At 46.6% G+C, this 15,826-nt stretch overlaps 1 protein-coding gene and 1 long non-coding RNA gene across 2 annotated transcripts in view; one reads left to right on the top strand and one right to left on the bottom strand.

Moving 5' to 3' along the window:
* LOC143510090 (uncharacterized) overlaps nt 1–13,710 on the bottom strand; it is a 134,531-nt gene extending 120,821 nt beyond the window's left edge. The window contains exon 1 of the long non-coding RNA XR_013129896.1: nt 13,692–13,710. This is a non-coding gene — a long non-coding RNA (uncharacterized LOC143510090). The remainder of the gene's footprint in view (nt 1–13,691) is intronic.
* The window catches only part of LOC143510069 (uncharacterized), a 102,683-nt gene that overhangs the window by 23,696 nt on the left and 63,161 nt on the right, over nt 1–15,826 (top strand). The window lies entirely within an intron of this gene.

The raw sequence follows: 15,826 nt of genomic DNA on the forward strand, positions 1-15,826 counted from the left end.
GTGAGCTAAAGAGATGCATAGATAAACACTCCAGCCTGCTACAGACAGCAGGACGCTTCCACTTCATGAAGACACTGGAACACAAGGAGAGAGTCATCCATGATTACATTCAGTGGTGTTTCATCTACCACAACCATTTCTCCATTCAGAGGTATGTGTATTTTGAGTTATGTGTATATACAATGTGTGACATAGGTATGATAAGTACAACTTTGATGTGCATAGCTGAGTTTTCCTTGTGGTATGTGTTCTGTTTAATGTGTTGCCATCTACCGGCAGATGTTGATGTTCTCTGTGTGGGGGTTAGCGGATGACGTAAAAAGTGAGAGACGGGAGCTAGACTAAGAAAAAAGCATAGCGTGGTGTGGATTTCTTTCCTGAGTTTCAAGGTTTCCTTTGAAGTCACCCTCGTTTTACCCTATTCCCAATTTCATAAAAGGTCAACTGAGAATTGTGTTCGTGTTTTATTTGGGCTTGACAGTTTCCCTAGAGTGCAGAACAAGGACGGCCGCAAACTAAGAGAACTGGGGGACTTATTACTAGAAATTCAAGCTGCTAAAATGGATGGGGACCTGACTGGACTTAGCTACTTAGACACACCCCGCGGGGTTAACCCCATCGTACAGAAACTGCCGTTCTACCTGCAGGAAAAGTGGCTCACGCAAGGTTTCAACTACAAGGAGCAATACAGGGCTCCCTATCCTCCATTTAACTTCTTTGTGAATTTTGTGTGCCAACAAGCTAGGATGCGCAATGACCCAGGCTTTACGCAGGCAGCACTCAATACCGAGCAGCCTGGTCATATCAAGCCGGTGTCAAAGTTAGAGAGTCAGAGAGCAGTAGCTGTTCTCAAGACTGGGGTGTCCTTTGATGCTCCGCCCACGCCTTGCGCCACTCACGCTTCCACAAGTAAGTACACCAGTAGAGAGGACCCGGCAAAACATTGTCTCCTGCATAACAAGCCCCACCCCTTACACAAGTGCCGTGGGTTTAGAGATAAGCCTATAGAGGAGAGAAAGGCACTCTTAAAGAAACATGGAGTGTGCTACTGTAACGATGAGGTAAGCTGCACAGAGTGTGGAAGCAACAGACATGTCGCAGCACTACACCCCGACTCAATGACAAAAGCCAACAGCTCAGAAGACTCCATCTCAGAGAATGGCGGGGAGACTGCTGTATCAGCCTCATGCACTGAGGTTTGTGGAAAGGGCATGTCGGGGCGCTCCTGTTCGAAAATATGCCTTGTAAGAGTGTACCCAGCCACCAAGTCCAATGCTGCACTTTGCATGTATGCTATATTAGACGACCAAAGTAACCGATCACTCGCACGGTCCGAGTTCTTCAGCATTTTCAACATTTCAGGATGCCCCTCACCATACTCTCTAAAGACATGTGCAGGAACGATAGAAGCTCAAGGCAGACAAGCACGTGACTTCATGGTAGAACCTGTTGACGGCGGCATCGCGCTCCCACTGCCACCACTGATCGAATGTAACGAAATACCGAACAATCGATCAGAAATTCCTACACCGGAGGTCGCTTCCAGTCATGCCCACTTGAAACATCTGGCAAAACACATCCCAGAGCTCGACGCACAAGCCCCCATCTTACTCCTGTTAGGCCGAGACATAATCATAGCTCACAAAGTGCGACGCCAGGTGAACGGCCCACACAATGCACCCTATGCCCAAAGGCTGGACCTTGGGTGGGTGATCGTGGGAGACGTGTGCATCGGAGACACGCACAAACCACCCCTTGTCCATTCATACTACACCAATGTGCTGAGAAATGGTCGCCCCTCCCTCTTTCAGGCGTGCCCAAACAGTTATTTAGTGAAAGAAATGTATTGTAACACTAAAGACCTCTCCTACCCTCATCCGCACAGGAAAAGTCACACAAAGGAAATGCCAAACATTCCAGACAACGACGTGTTTGAAACGACCAAGGATGACAACACAGAAGCTCCATCCATAGAGGATCTGCGGTTTCTGAGTATCATGGACCATGGCGTCTACAAAGATGAAGGGAACAGTTGGGTGGCTCCTCTGCCTTTCCGAGCCCACCGGGCACAGCTGCCTGACAATCGCACACAAGCACTAGAACGCTTCAACTCGCTGCAGCGCTCCTTCAAGAGAAAGCCTGAAATGAAGGAACAGTTCGTCGCCTTCATGGAAAGGATATTTCAAAAGGGGCATGCTGAAGAAGCTCCCCCACTGAAACATGGAGAGGAATGCTGGTACCTACTAGTGATCGACCGATATATCGGCCGGCCGATATATCGGGCCGATTTTTGGCATTTTTAGATTATCGGCATCGGCCGATATATGAGACCAACAGGCCGATATTTACACAATGCACACAGGCAATGCTGTGGGCAGCTCTGTCATTCTGACTGGTAGAGCGCCCCCTCGCGTCCATTTTGCCACTTACAAGAATACATCTGTGAAAGCACAGGTACAGGAGTACAAGCCTTCAACCTGCATCTGAATGCCGTCTCATCAGAGAAAATTGTAAGAATTATTTTCTCTCCTTCAGCACTCACTATTGTTAATGGCTGCTCTTGGTAAGATACACCCAGTAATCTGTGATCATAAATGACTGAGCTGATAGTTATAGCCCAGATACCAAGAGTTATTTAGTATTTTCAGTCGGCTGCGCTTGCTAAGGCTAATTAGTTAGCATAGCTTACATTGCAGGTCCAAAAGCTAGCGTAAAATGATTAACTTGCCAACAAGTTAGGAAACAAACGTTACTTTTTTTGTGAACGCTCCCTTTTATTCGCCATCGTTCAGTGAAACAGCAGCGCAAATAAGGAGATAAATCTGTGCGTACCGCAGCAGCCGCTGTGCATATTTCAACTACGACGAAATATGATACGACTGGCATAAAAACAAATATGCGACATATATCCACACATTCTACAAAACCGGGAGATTTTGTCTAACTTGCTCAAAGCGTGAGACTTGAGAACTAACATTTTTGGATTAGGACACGGACACAACTGCTGGAGAGAGGTTGATTTATTGTTGGTAACAGCTCGCAGCCTAACTGCGCTAACGCGGACGGTGCGAGACCGGCGAGGCATAACAACTCACATCGTTTGAACACACAACGATAACATAAATCATACAGCAATCGATTTATTATTGGTAACAGCTCACAGTCTAACTGCGTCAACGCGGACGGTGCTAGACCGGCGAGACATAACTCACATCGTTTGCACACAACGATAACATAAATAACCAAATGAAAACAATAACACGAGAAACACGAACTAGAAACTTCAAACACCTTGACACGGAATATTAACTAAACGTAAAAAACACAGACAACCAATACTGGAGAAACAATCGACTAAAGAAATAACAAGAGTAGGAAAGAATTAAACAAACGAGAAACTAAGACTGGAAAGACACAATAACACTAACCGAGGAACAGCTAACTGTTCCGACACAAATACCAAGGAGTTTTAAACAATCAGAAAACGGGACATGAACAAACGATACAGCAAACGTCTAGACTTAAATGACTGAACCTCGACCATGAAGACTCTCGGATAACAGGACTGTGAGAAAACAGATACTAAATTTGGAGCAGAGAGTGTCAACCTAACAGGAGAGAACCTGACAGTTACACAAACAAAGACCTCCAACGAAGGAATAAAACCCCAACTCATTATACGAACAAATCCAAAACATCTGCTGAGACTAATACTGGGCAGGGAATAAAACAGGGCGTGACAATGAACGATTACACAAAAAGTAAATGACAGCAGACACAGGAGGAGGGCCGAGTCAGACATAACAAGAACACTGTTTACAAATAAAATTAGTATTATTATTATTGTCATTTTATTGTTATGTAATCAGAATAACCATACCTAGCCATGGCACGTTTAATGGCTTCGGCTCTTTCGGCAGGATCTTAATACGTCTTGTCGTGTTTTGTCTCAAAAACTGCCTCGTGATAGCACAGTGTACACACAGCATGATCTTTGACATACACAACACCTAGTCTTCCGTCCAGGAGGGCTGAAATGCCCTAGCTTTGTTTTTTTTTATTATAGTATTTTATTAGTTTTCAAATTTAAAAAATGCAAATATCGGCTTTACATATCGGCCATCGGCCATTACTGCTATCCAAATATCGGCATCGGCATCGGCCATCGAAAAACCCATATCGGTCGATCACTAGTACCTACCATGCTTCAGGGTTTATCATCCCAAAAAGCCCTCCCAGATAAGATTCGTGTTTGACTCCAGCGCACAGCACAGAGGTCTGTCACTGAATCAAGTGCTCTTAACTGGACCAGATCTCAATAACAGCCTTGTCGGCGTCCTCCTCCGTTTCAGAAAGGAACAAGTCGCCTTCTCAGTGGACATACAGCAAATGTTTCACTGCTTCAAGGTCAAACCTGAGGACCGCAACTTCCTCAGGTTCCTTTGGTTTAAAGGTAATGATTTAGAAAAAAGAGTCATAGATTACCGCATGAACGTCCACGCTTTCGGAAATAGCTCCTCTCCTGCTGTGGCCATCTACTGTCTCAGACGTGCAGCTTTGGAAGGGCAGAGTGAGTATGGAGATGATGTGCGGAAGTTTGTGGACAGAGATTTTTATGTGGATGATGGGCTGAAATCACTTTCTACACCCGAACAGGCAATAAGTCTGCTTAAAAGGACCCAAGCTATGCTGGCCCGCTCCAACCTCAGGCTACACAAGCTGGCCTCGAACAATAAAGAGGTAATGGAAGCCTTTCCCAGTGAAGATCGCGCCACAGAACTAAAGGACCTCGACTTGGACCTGGCCGCTGGCAGTCTACTAATGCAAAGGAGCCTCGGACTGCACTGGGACCTGGAGTCAGATTGCTTCACTTACCGCATGGAGAACGAGAGGAAGCCTTTTACCCGACGAGGAGTCCTCTCCACAGTGAACAGCCTGTATGACCCCCTCGGGTTTGTAACTCCAGTGACAGTGCAAGGAAAAGCAATCCTTCGGGAACTCGTCACTGACTCTTCTGACTGGGATGCTCCACTGCCTGCAGAAAATGGCAAATCATGGGACCGCTGGAGAGATTTTGGAAAAACTAAAGATCCCCAGACCCTACACCCACAGGTCCATGCCTGCTAAGCGAACGGAACTTTTGCGTTTTTCAGATGCATCGGAAATGGCAGTTGCTGCCGGCTCTATCTAAGAGCCATAGACACAGATGGACATTGCCATACAGGACTTATTTCAAGCAAAGCCAGACTTGCGCCATGGCCAGAACACACCATACCCCGTTTGGAGCTGTGTGGAGCAGTCATGGCAGTGAACTTAGCTGAGACCATTATGTCTGAAATTGACATTCGTCTTGACAAGGTCACATTTTACACAGACAGCAGAATTGTACTAGGGTACATTTTCAATGAGAAAAGAAGGTTCCACACATATGTGAGCAACCGGGTCCAACGAAGCACACTGCCTCAACAGTGGAAATACGTACACACGCAGCACAACCCTGCAGACATTGTGACCCGAGGAATCCCAGCAAACCGCTTGAAAGACACGATATGGTTTACTGGACCAGCCTTTTTAACTCAGCCTATCGACATGCTGCCTGACGAGCAGACCTTTGAACTCCTGCAGCCAGACCAAGATCCTGAAATCCGGCCACAAGTGACCACTCTGTCCACGACAGTGCTTAAACATCTTGGTGCGCAGCGCTTCAATCGCTTCTCACGTTGGAGTTCTCTTTCGAGGGCCATCGGTGTGCTGATTCACACTATTCAACGCTTCAAAAGGAGCAATGATGGGGAACAGCGTCAAAAATTGCAGTCCCATCATGAGCTGCTAAAGGTAGATGTTCTTACCCAGAGCACAACAGCCATCATTAGCACGGTCCAGCGTGAAGCCTTTGAGAAGGAATTAGAGTGCCTGTCATCCAACGTACACATCCCAAAGAGCAGTCCTCTCTGGGCCTTAGATCCTTTTCTCGATCAAGCAGGTCTGCTGAGAGTGGGGGGACGTCTCACGGCCGCTGACGTGGGACCCAACGAAAAGAGGCCACTTATCTTGCCTGGACGACACCATGTAGCCACACTCATCGCGCAACACTTTCATGAACAGACACAACACCAAGGGCGGCACTTCACAGAGGGTGCCATCTGATCTGCCGGCTGCTGGATACTGGGTGGAAAGAGATGTGTCAATAGGTTGATTTTTTGAATGCGTTGTCTGCCGCAAACTCAGAGGAAAAGGTGAAGTGCAAAAAATGGCTGACCTGCCACCGGACAGACTCAGCACCGAGCCACCCTTTACCAATGTTGGATTGGATGTGTTCGGACCCTGGGCCGTTGCTGCACGACGCACAAGGGGTGAACATGCCGAGAGCAAGAGGTGGGCAGTTCTTTTTACTTGCCTATCTGTCAGAGCTATTCATATCGAGGTCATGGAATCTATGGACTCTTCCAGCTTTATCAACGCACTCAGAAGGTTCCTGGCGATTCGAGGACCAGTGAAGCTCCTGCGCTCTAACAGGGGCACAAATTTTGTCGGAGCTTCTAGAGAGCTAGGAATCCCTTCCAATGTCATTGAGAAGACAGTAGAGAGATTCCTCTCTGAGCAGGGATGCACATGGTCTTTCAACGTCCCACACTCCTCTCACATGGGAGAGAATGATTGGTGTCGCACGTCCCTTGCCCTCCTCCGGCTGGAGAATTCGACCACAAGGACCTGTACAAGCAACAGTGGCGCAGAGTTCAAAGTCTGTCAAACACATTCTGGGACAGGTGGCGCAAGCAGTACTTGGTTACACTGCAACCCCGCAGGAAGTGGCCACTTAACCAACCAAATCTCAAGGTCGGCACTGTGGTGCTTCTCAAGGACATGCAATGCAAAAGGAACGACTGGCCCCTTGGTATTGTCACCGAAGTGTATCCCAGCAAAGATGGATGAGTACGCAAGGTCCAGTTGAGAGTCGCTAGGAAGAGTGGAACTGCATCCTTTCTAAGACCAGTGAACGAACTGATTTTGCTCTTACCCCCAGATTAATAAGTATGTGATGCTTGTTAAGAAGTTTAAGTTGGGTTGATTGCATAGCTGAGTTATCTTACCACTCAGAGAAGGCAATATATATATATATATATATATATATATATATATATATATATATATATATATATATATATATATATATATATATATATATATTATAGGTATAGGAAATTAAGGAGAAAGAAAATGGTTAGTGAAACCCTCTGGGTATCAGACGGGGAGTGTTCTGTTTAATGTGTTGCCATCTACCGGCAGATGTTGATGTTCTCTGTGTGGGGGTTAGCGGATGACGTGAAAAGTGAGAGACGGGAGCTAGACTAAGAAAAAAGCATAGCGTGGTGTGGATTTCTTTCCTGAGATTCAAGGTTTCCTTTGAAGTCACCCTCGTTTTACCCTATTCCCAATTTCATAAGAGGTCAACTGAGAATTGTGTTTGTGTTTTATTTGGGAGAGGAGATATCTGGCTGTCTACTTTGACAAGGCGTCGAGACAGGACAGCACAGTATGTACAGCATTACAGTCAAGCTGGAAGTATTTTATTTTCTCTAAATTCTGTATATGCCAAGTACACACCTGTGTATAAGAGGTGTTTATTGTACAGTAAATTCAAAGCACTAAAAAACTTAAAAAACACTTTCAAAAGACACTTCAAAACATTTATTCAACATTCAGGCCCGGTTGTCAAAAGAATGCTGATGAAATTAGTAAATATAAAAACCATAGTGCCAATTGTCTATCTATAAACCAAATGATACTACCATATCACATATCACATCACTATTCAAGCCTTTCATGTGTTATTCTGGGACCAAGCTGACTGCAGATGCTGTAGAAAACTCACTGGTGAAGCTCAGTGTTCCTGGAAGCACCAAGTGACTAGAGGAGACGAGTCCTTGGCTACTGGAGAGATTACCTGCTATATGCAGAAGGTATTGAATATTAGACTGTTGCATATGAAAGGTCTCCAAAGAAATGGACAGAGATCTATAATTTTATTCTTTGAATGAATGAAAGAATGAATGTTCGATTTATATAGCGCCTTTTCCGAATTCCCAAGGCGCTTTACAATTTAACACAAGTACAAGTCACAGACAACCAATCACACACACACCGGCGAGAAGCGGCAGCCAATTTTGAGGAACTTTGAGGAACTGTCTGGCAGTTTTGTTCCTTGCTTGGAGTGAATAAGTGACATTGTCTAAGGTGGAAATATCTGCCAAAGAACACTCAGCAAGACACCCACCATAAATGAGTGATTTTGAAGGTTGAAGTGGCGTATCTGAATTAAAAGCACAGAATAATGATTAAGAACTGTGTGCATCTATGTTATACAAGCATGTTAGTTTCATACCGAGCTTTTCTCATTTACTTTCAGAAAACAGGGTGGGCCTTTCCCTTCAGGATGTGCTGATGTTTGGAACAGGGTTAAAGGAAATTCCACCTGCAGGAATAAAGCCACAGCTAACATTTGATTGGAGCTCACATTTTCCTTTGGCAAGTACCTGTGCAAATACCATCAAAATCCCAATCTCACAAAGCTATGAGGATTTTCAAGAAGCCATGGACAATGGAATACAGAAGTCCCCTGGATTTTGCCTTCCATAAAGGCAAACTCTAAGGAAAACCAAGGTTCACTTTAAGCTTTAATTGTTCACATTTTAAAAATATATTTTATTGTTCTCAGTATCTATACGTGAATACATGCCTCCATTTGTTTTGACTGTGTTCGACACTAGGATGCTTTTCATTTTTGAAAATTGTGTATACAATTAATATTAAAGCGTCTGGTTTTTTATCTTTATAAAGATAAAAATTTAGAAATGTAGAGGTGTATTCGTTAATCTTTTTTATGGAATTGCTAAATGCACTTGTAAATATGTTGATTTGTGTTGGAGAAAACTGCAAAGCAAAGACCGTTTAAAGCTACATATTTTTAAATCTAGAAAATACAAGATTTAAGAGCAGTGTTCAACTTTTAGAAATGTCTAGTGTAAACTGAACCTTGTTAGTTCCTATTTACATTAAAGGCCAGACAAACTTTTGAGTGTGATGTAATTCTTTACTGCCATAGTCCAGTTGACAGGTAGAGCTATTCCACTCTGTCTCTGTAAATCCTCAAAATGATGTTGAAGTTCATCATCTCTACAAGGACTGCAAGGAGCCATCACAAGGGTATTGAACTGATTTATGGATGGCACAGACAGGGGAAATCCATAATTCCGCCCATTGAACCTGAGTCAGTAAAAAAAAAATAAGGTAGCGTATTTATAAATAAATATACAATTCAAATGAAAAAGTTCATTCTCAATATCAATGAGGTAATGCAACACTCACAGCTTAGGCAGGTGGTACACGGCTTCTGGTTTACCAGACGGGCAGTGGGACTCATGAACAGGTCTAATCGATTGAGTGTTCCAGAACTGTTTGTATGCATTGAGTTCTTTTTGCAGGACATCCAAAAAAGTGTATTGTAGCAAACACGTGTTCATAGCTGCCATTGAATAGATGACTCTCTTTTAAATCACTGAAAAGTTCCATCCAAAATTGAGTCCTAGAGATAAAAATGATGAAATTCCATTAGATTTTGTACAATAGAATTGGAAATGTGTTCAGTTAACATCTTAAGCAAGACATTTATAACTCATCATGACATGGGCACATTGAGGTGAATATTTTATGAAAAAGATTGGACCCATATGTTTTTAATCCATGTCTAGCAAAAATATTTAAGTAATCGAGTGAATAAAATGCCATAAAAGAGCACTTACAAATAACATGATTAATTTGCATAGTTTTTAGTTATAATAATGCAAAGTTCAGGTGCACACGATTAGCAGCAAACGTCAACAATATCAAGTACAGTCTGTTGAACTGAATATTATACCATTTTAGCTTACCTGTGTTTTCTTACGTGTGACCACCAGCTTTCAATGCGTTGATTTGAAACTGAGGATCCATACATATGACTTTGAGCTCCTGCAAATTCATCCACATGGCTGGATCTTAATGTACAGTGAATGGCAGCCAAGACTCCATTCTCTGTTCCACAATCTGTGTGGAGGCGCATTGGAAGTACTCCAAACTCTGATAAACACTACATAGAATTTTGAGCAATGATCATTGTTAGAGCTTCCACACTTGAGCCACATAACTTTCCTTAAAATACCATTGATACAACCACTGCTAGCCACACCATATGGAACAATTGGTGAGAACAATAACATTATTAATTAGTCATTAATTGAATCTAACTATTGTAAATTTTATACATCATTGGATTCAATTAATACACCAGGCAGTTATCACAGCAGCATAACATTGCAAAATGTAATGCTACACTTTGTACTATTTTACATGTCAAATGGACAAAGAACATGTTCTAATTTGGTATAAGCATGACCTGTTGTTAGTTCTTATTTGTACTTTTTAATTATAATCTTGAAAATAGGTTGAATATTCTATCACCAAAAATGTAAATTCTAATATAATTTTCAGATAAGACTGCTATGATATTTTTTTAATGTCAAAACAAAACATGGAATAATAATAAGTAGTATTCGGGAGAAAACCTACCAGTTTCTTGAAAGGTTCTTAAAACCTGAATATTTCCACCACAAGAAGCACAAAATGAGGCAATACAACTCAAAAGGATTCCACAAAATAGACAAAACATGACCTGGTAAGAGACAAAGGGAATATCACTAATTGTAGGTTTTTAGCCAGAAGTTGTTATACAGTATCTCATTACGTTGAATGGCACAATAATGCTTTGACAGCTAATGATTGACAGCTAACTCTGGCTGATAATTGGCTTAATAAAAATTGATTGACAACGAAAGTCTAGTATCTGATTGGCTGCAGTCGAAAATGATTGACACATGCTCCGCCCCTTTACCCACGCCCACCGAGGCTCCAGCCTGCAGCATTACCCTTCTCGACGCGTCAAGTATTGTAACGAGGCTCGCGCCACGGAGCGAGGAGACGGACACAAACGCTGAGATGAGCGAGATTTAATACAGGGAATACCAAAACCAGAGTCGATAGAACAGGCAGGGGTCATAACGTGCAAGCAGTCCGAACAAGAACAAGAAACAGGCATGACGAGACGAGAACAGGGAAGACTCACGGACCAGGCAGGAACAAACAGATGACGGGAAATACAGGGCTAGAAAAACAACGAACGTGAAAGCACAAACCGACTGATAGAACAAAACCACGGATGACTCGACTGGGGGAATGACGGGACTTAAATACATAGAACTGAAACAAGGAACAGGTGATAACAATGACACGGGGCGTGGTAGCAACCGAGGAAACACGGAGACAACGAGCAGGGCGGGATAAACAGGCACGGGACACAGACACAAGGGAACCCGGAGTGACAGCTAGGAGAGGGGGCGTAGCCATACGTGACAGTACCCCCCCTCAAAGCGTGCCACACCGGGGCACGCAAGGGCAGACAGGACAGGGAAACAGACTAGGACCGGACAGGGAACCACGGTCCATGGCAAGGGACAGGGACAGCAGACACGGGACGGACCAGAGGGACAGGACACGGGACCTGGGGCATGGCAGGGACAAAGACAGGAGACGCGGAGACTGGCCTAGAGTCGGACAGGGACACGGCATGACATGGGATACAGGGAGACTGGACAGGGCCAGGGCGAGGCACAGGAGCAGGGCTGGACAGGACAGGACCGGGGACAGACACTGGAGCGGGGCCAGGGGACAGGGCAGAGGTAAACACTGAGGAGAAGACAGCATGGACCACAGAGACAGGCACGGGCACAAAGCGGGTCGTGACTTGGGGAACAGACACGGGGACAGGGACCTGGAGGAACTGACCAGACGCAAACACAGGGACGGGTACAAGGACACGAACAGGCACACACACAGGAACTGGGACCAACACAAATCCAGGGACAGAACACGGGAGCAAGGGGAACACGGGTACAGAGGCAGGTGTACAGGGCAGAGCAGAGGGCACATAATGTCCGGGCCCAATAGAGGGCAGCACAGTCTCTGGGGACACAGGCGCGGCCGGGCGGCGGGCAGCGGGCACAGGCGCGGCTGGGCGGCGGGCAACGGGCACAGGCGCGGCCGGGCGGCGGGCAGCGGGCACAGGCGGAGCCGGGCGGCGGGCAGCGGGCACAGGCGGAGCCGGGCGGCGGGCAACAGGCACAGGCGCGGCCGGGCGGCGGGCAGCGGGCACAGGCGGAGCCGGGCGGCGGGCAACGGGCACAGGCGCGGCCGGGCGGCGGGCAGCGGGCACAGGCGGAGCCGGGCGGCGGGCAGCGGGCACAGGCGGAGCCGGGCGGCGGGCAGCGGGCACAGGCGGAGCCGGGCGGCGGGCAGCGGGAACAGGCAGGGTCCGCTGGCGGGCAGCGGGAACAGGCAGGGTCCGCTGGCGGGCAGCGGGAACAGGCAGGGTCCGCTGGCGGGCAGCGGGAACAGGCAGGGTCCGCTGGCGGGCAGCGGGGACAGGAACCGGCGTGGACGACCCCTCCTGGGTCGCGGGGACAGGAACCGGCGTGGACGACCCCTCCTGGGTCGCGGGGACAGGAACCGGCGTGGACGACCCCTCCTGGGTCGCGGGGACAGGAACCGGCGTGAACGACCTCTCCTGGGTCGCGGGGACAGGAACCGGCACGGACTGCCTACGGGCAGTGGGGACAGGAACAGGCACGGACTGCCGACGGGCAGCAGGGACAGGAACCGGCGTGGACGACCTCTCCTGGGTCGCAGGGACAGGAACCGGCGCGGACTGCCTACGGGCAGCGGGGACAGGAACCGGCGCGGACTGCCTACAGGCAGCGGGGACAGGAACCGGCGGTGAGGAGATGCACTCGGGGGGCGGAGCCGCCATACTGACGTCCTCGGGGGGCGTGTACGCCAAGCCGACGTCCTCGGGGGGCGTGTACGCCAAGCCGACGTCCTCGGGGGGCGTGTACGCCAAGCCGACGTCCTCGCTGTGTCCTGGATAGATCCGTGGTTATGTAACGAGGCTCGCGCCACGGAGCGAGGAGACGGACACAAACGCTGAGATGAGCGAGATTTAATACAGGGAATACCAAAACCAGAGTCGATAGAACAGGCAGGGGTCATAACGTGCAAGCAGTCCGAACAAGAACAAGAAACAGGCATGACGAGACGAGAACAGGGAAGACTCACGGACCAGGCAGGAACAAACAGATGACGGGAAATACAGGGCTAGAAAAACAACGAACGTGAAAGCACAAACCGACTGATAGAACAAAACCACGGATGACTCGACTGGGGGAATGACGGGACTTAAATACATAGAACTGAAACAAGGAACAGGTGATAACAATGACACGGGGCGTGGTAGCAACCGAGGAAACACGGAGACAACGAGCAGGGCGGGATAAACAGGCACGGGACACAGACACAAGGGAACCCGGAGTGACAGCTAGGAGAGGGGGCGTAGCCATACGTGACAAGTATAAACCTGTCAGCTGTCAGAAACAGCTTTGATGTGTGGCTATATTATATACTATATGACCTAACTCAAGGATTGTCTGCTACAGAGAAAATTCAAATGACGTACATGAAACTTTCTTGTCCCGGGCCCCAGCAAGACTGTCAACGGGCCTGCATATAGCTAGATTACCCGTGATGATATCAGAGTAATCACTTACTTTTCACGTCGCTGCGTTTTAATAGTTCCCCCAGAAACATTTCCGTTGTGTTGTTGTGGCTGGTTTTGAAGCATTTCTGAATTCTGCATCGCGTTTCCAAAATGTAGTGCACGCGTCGTCATTTTGATGCATTTGCTTTTCGTACTTGCAGCGAGTTTTGCTTTTGCAACGCGATGGGCTTTCAGGGCCACAGTAGATTAGCAACAAATCTACCGACTTTTTGTGGTGTTATTGGAGACTTTTGTAGACTCTTGAGATGAACACACATGGTCTTCAGTTACTGTCCTCAGCGAGCAGCGGGTCCTGCCGTAAGCCCCACCCACAACACTCACAATAAGCCTTTTTCACGCAAGGAGGAGGGGTCAAGTTCCGGGCGAGGTGATGTGTAAACCTATTTCCGGTTAGCAGCACCGCTACGAGAATGGATGCGTTTTATTACTCTGCATCTTTGGCTGACCTTCCGCGCTTTAGGCAGGACGATGTTGCCAGAACCGTCGAGGAGCTATCGAGGACCAAACGAGCGAAACTCGATAAAGGATACAAGTTTTTTTTCGAGCAGTTTATTTTTGATTATGAAGGTAAATGGATCCAGTTCTGTAGTTTAGTTTAGCCAAGTTAACTAGCTAGCATGCCTAGCTAGCGTCTTAGCTCCGTGCTCACTCAACATTCTATCATTTATGCCTTCATCAAACTGTTTATCTTATTTTTAAATAAAGCATGTGTTTTATTGTACTATTATAAGTGCCTGCATTATTGTGTCTTATGATTTTGTGTGTTCAGTGTCCAATGTTGTAGATAAGGAGATCCGTGTAAGGGCTCGGTGCTACTGGTCCTTAGAAAAAAGCGAGGCACCACACAAGCTAGAGGTCAAAGCTCACGGTTTTTTATTTGTTTCAAGCATTATCAAGCACTTTAATCTAAATTCCAGCACTTTTCAAACCTGAAACAAAGCAACATTAAAACTGGTCAGGTAATTGTTTCTTCCCCTGTTGTTGAGGGGTGTTTCTTTATAACTACCACATATCGTTACGGACAAGCGGTTCGAGCAGGGTCGCGCGAGGTGTGCAGACGCGTGCGCTACGGTCACTCGGGAAAGTATAAACCTAGCTTAACACAACGAATCTGACCAAACACCTGAAGGCACGCATATTTGTACAAAACATTCCAAGAGGTTGGTGATTATTCCCATTTCTAGTATTATAGCATACAAAATTGTGTCCGATTATGGTATCCTAGCATAGTGTGTGTGTGTGCTCTAGAACCAAAGCCCAGACAGACTTGTACTTAGGATGTGCACGGAAAGCCTCTAGGCGGGATTTCACTCTGCTGTACACAGACTGCCTCACTGGCCGAGTCCAGCTGAAACGACGCGGTATAGCACCTTTCTTCAGCCACGTTTTGCCCTTTGCCGTAACGTAGATGTCTTGCGGCTCAAAATGTGCGCTACACACGTGCGTGCTGTTCCTAATAACCTGGAAATTCGGCCCCTCACTCCTTCTAATGGCTATCAACCACTTCTTTCTGAGTTCCTCGTCAGCTGGGAACGAGTGGAAACTCAAATAAGGCTGTTTTTGGAATTAGAGCACAACGGTACGCTGCAAAAACACTTGCTAGTCACTTGCGCCATGGCAGAAGTACGAACGCTCCAAACGGAAATGATTTTACACAGAACTGTCTAGACCGGAAACGTAGACCCCGGAAGCGAGAGAAAGGCCTATGCAGTCTGACAGTCAGAGCAGACCCGCACCGCTCCACGTCCACGCTGCAAATGAACTGCGCATGCCCAAAGCCGCCGCTGACCCCGCCTCGTATTTACAGAACCGGATGTAAATATAAATGCTTCTTCAGTGTAATACAAAAGAAATCACTGAATTTAACTCACACAGTCAGTCACTCAAACATATTTAGGGTTTTTTCTCTCCCACAACGTTATTCTTTTTACTTTTATATTATGCAAATTAGGCGATGACGCCATTTTGTGACTTTTAGGACAGCCAATAGCGACTTTCCTTACTGAGGCGTTGGCAACGCTGCTCTTACAGACAGAAGAGACTTTGATGAATCCACGTACGCAGCAGTCGGTGCGTGCGGGAGAGTTAAAAAGATTGAGTATCAATCTTTTTACACGAGTGTTG

This window comes from Brachyhypopomus gauderio, chromosome 3 (assembly GCF_052324685.1).
Source record: "Brachyhypopomus gauderio isolate BG-103 chromosome 3, BGAUD_0.2, whole genome shotgun sequence".
Taxonomy (NCBI): Eukaryota; Metazoa; Chordata; class Actinopteri; order Gymnotiformes; family Hypopomidae; genus Brachyhypopomus; species Brachyhypopomus gauderio.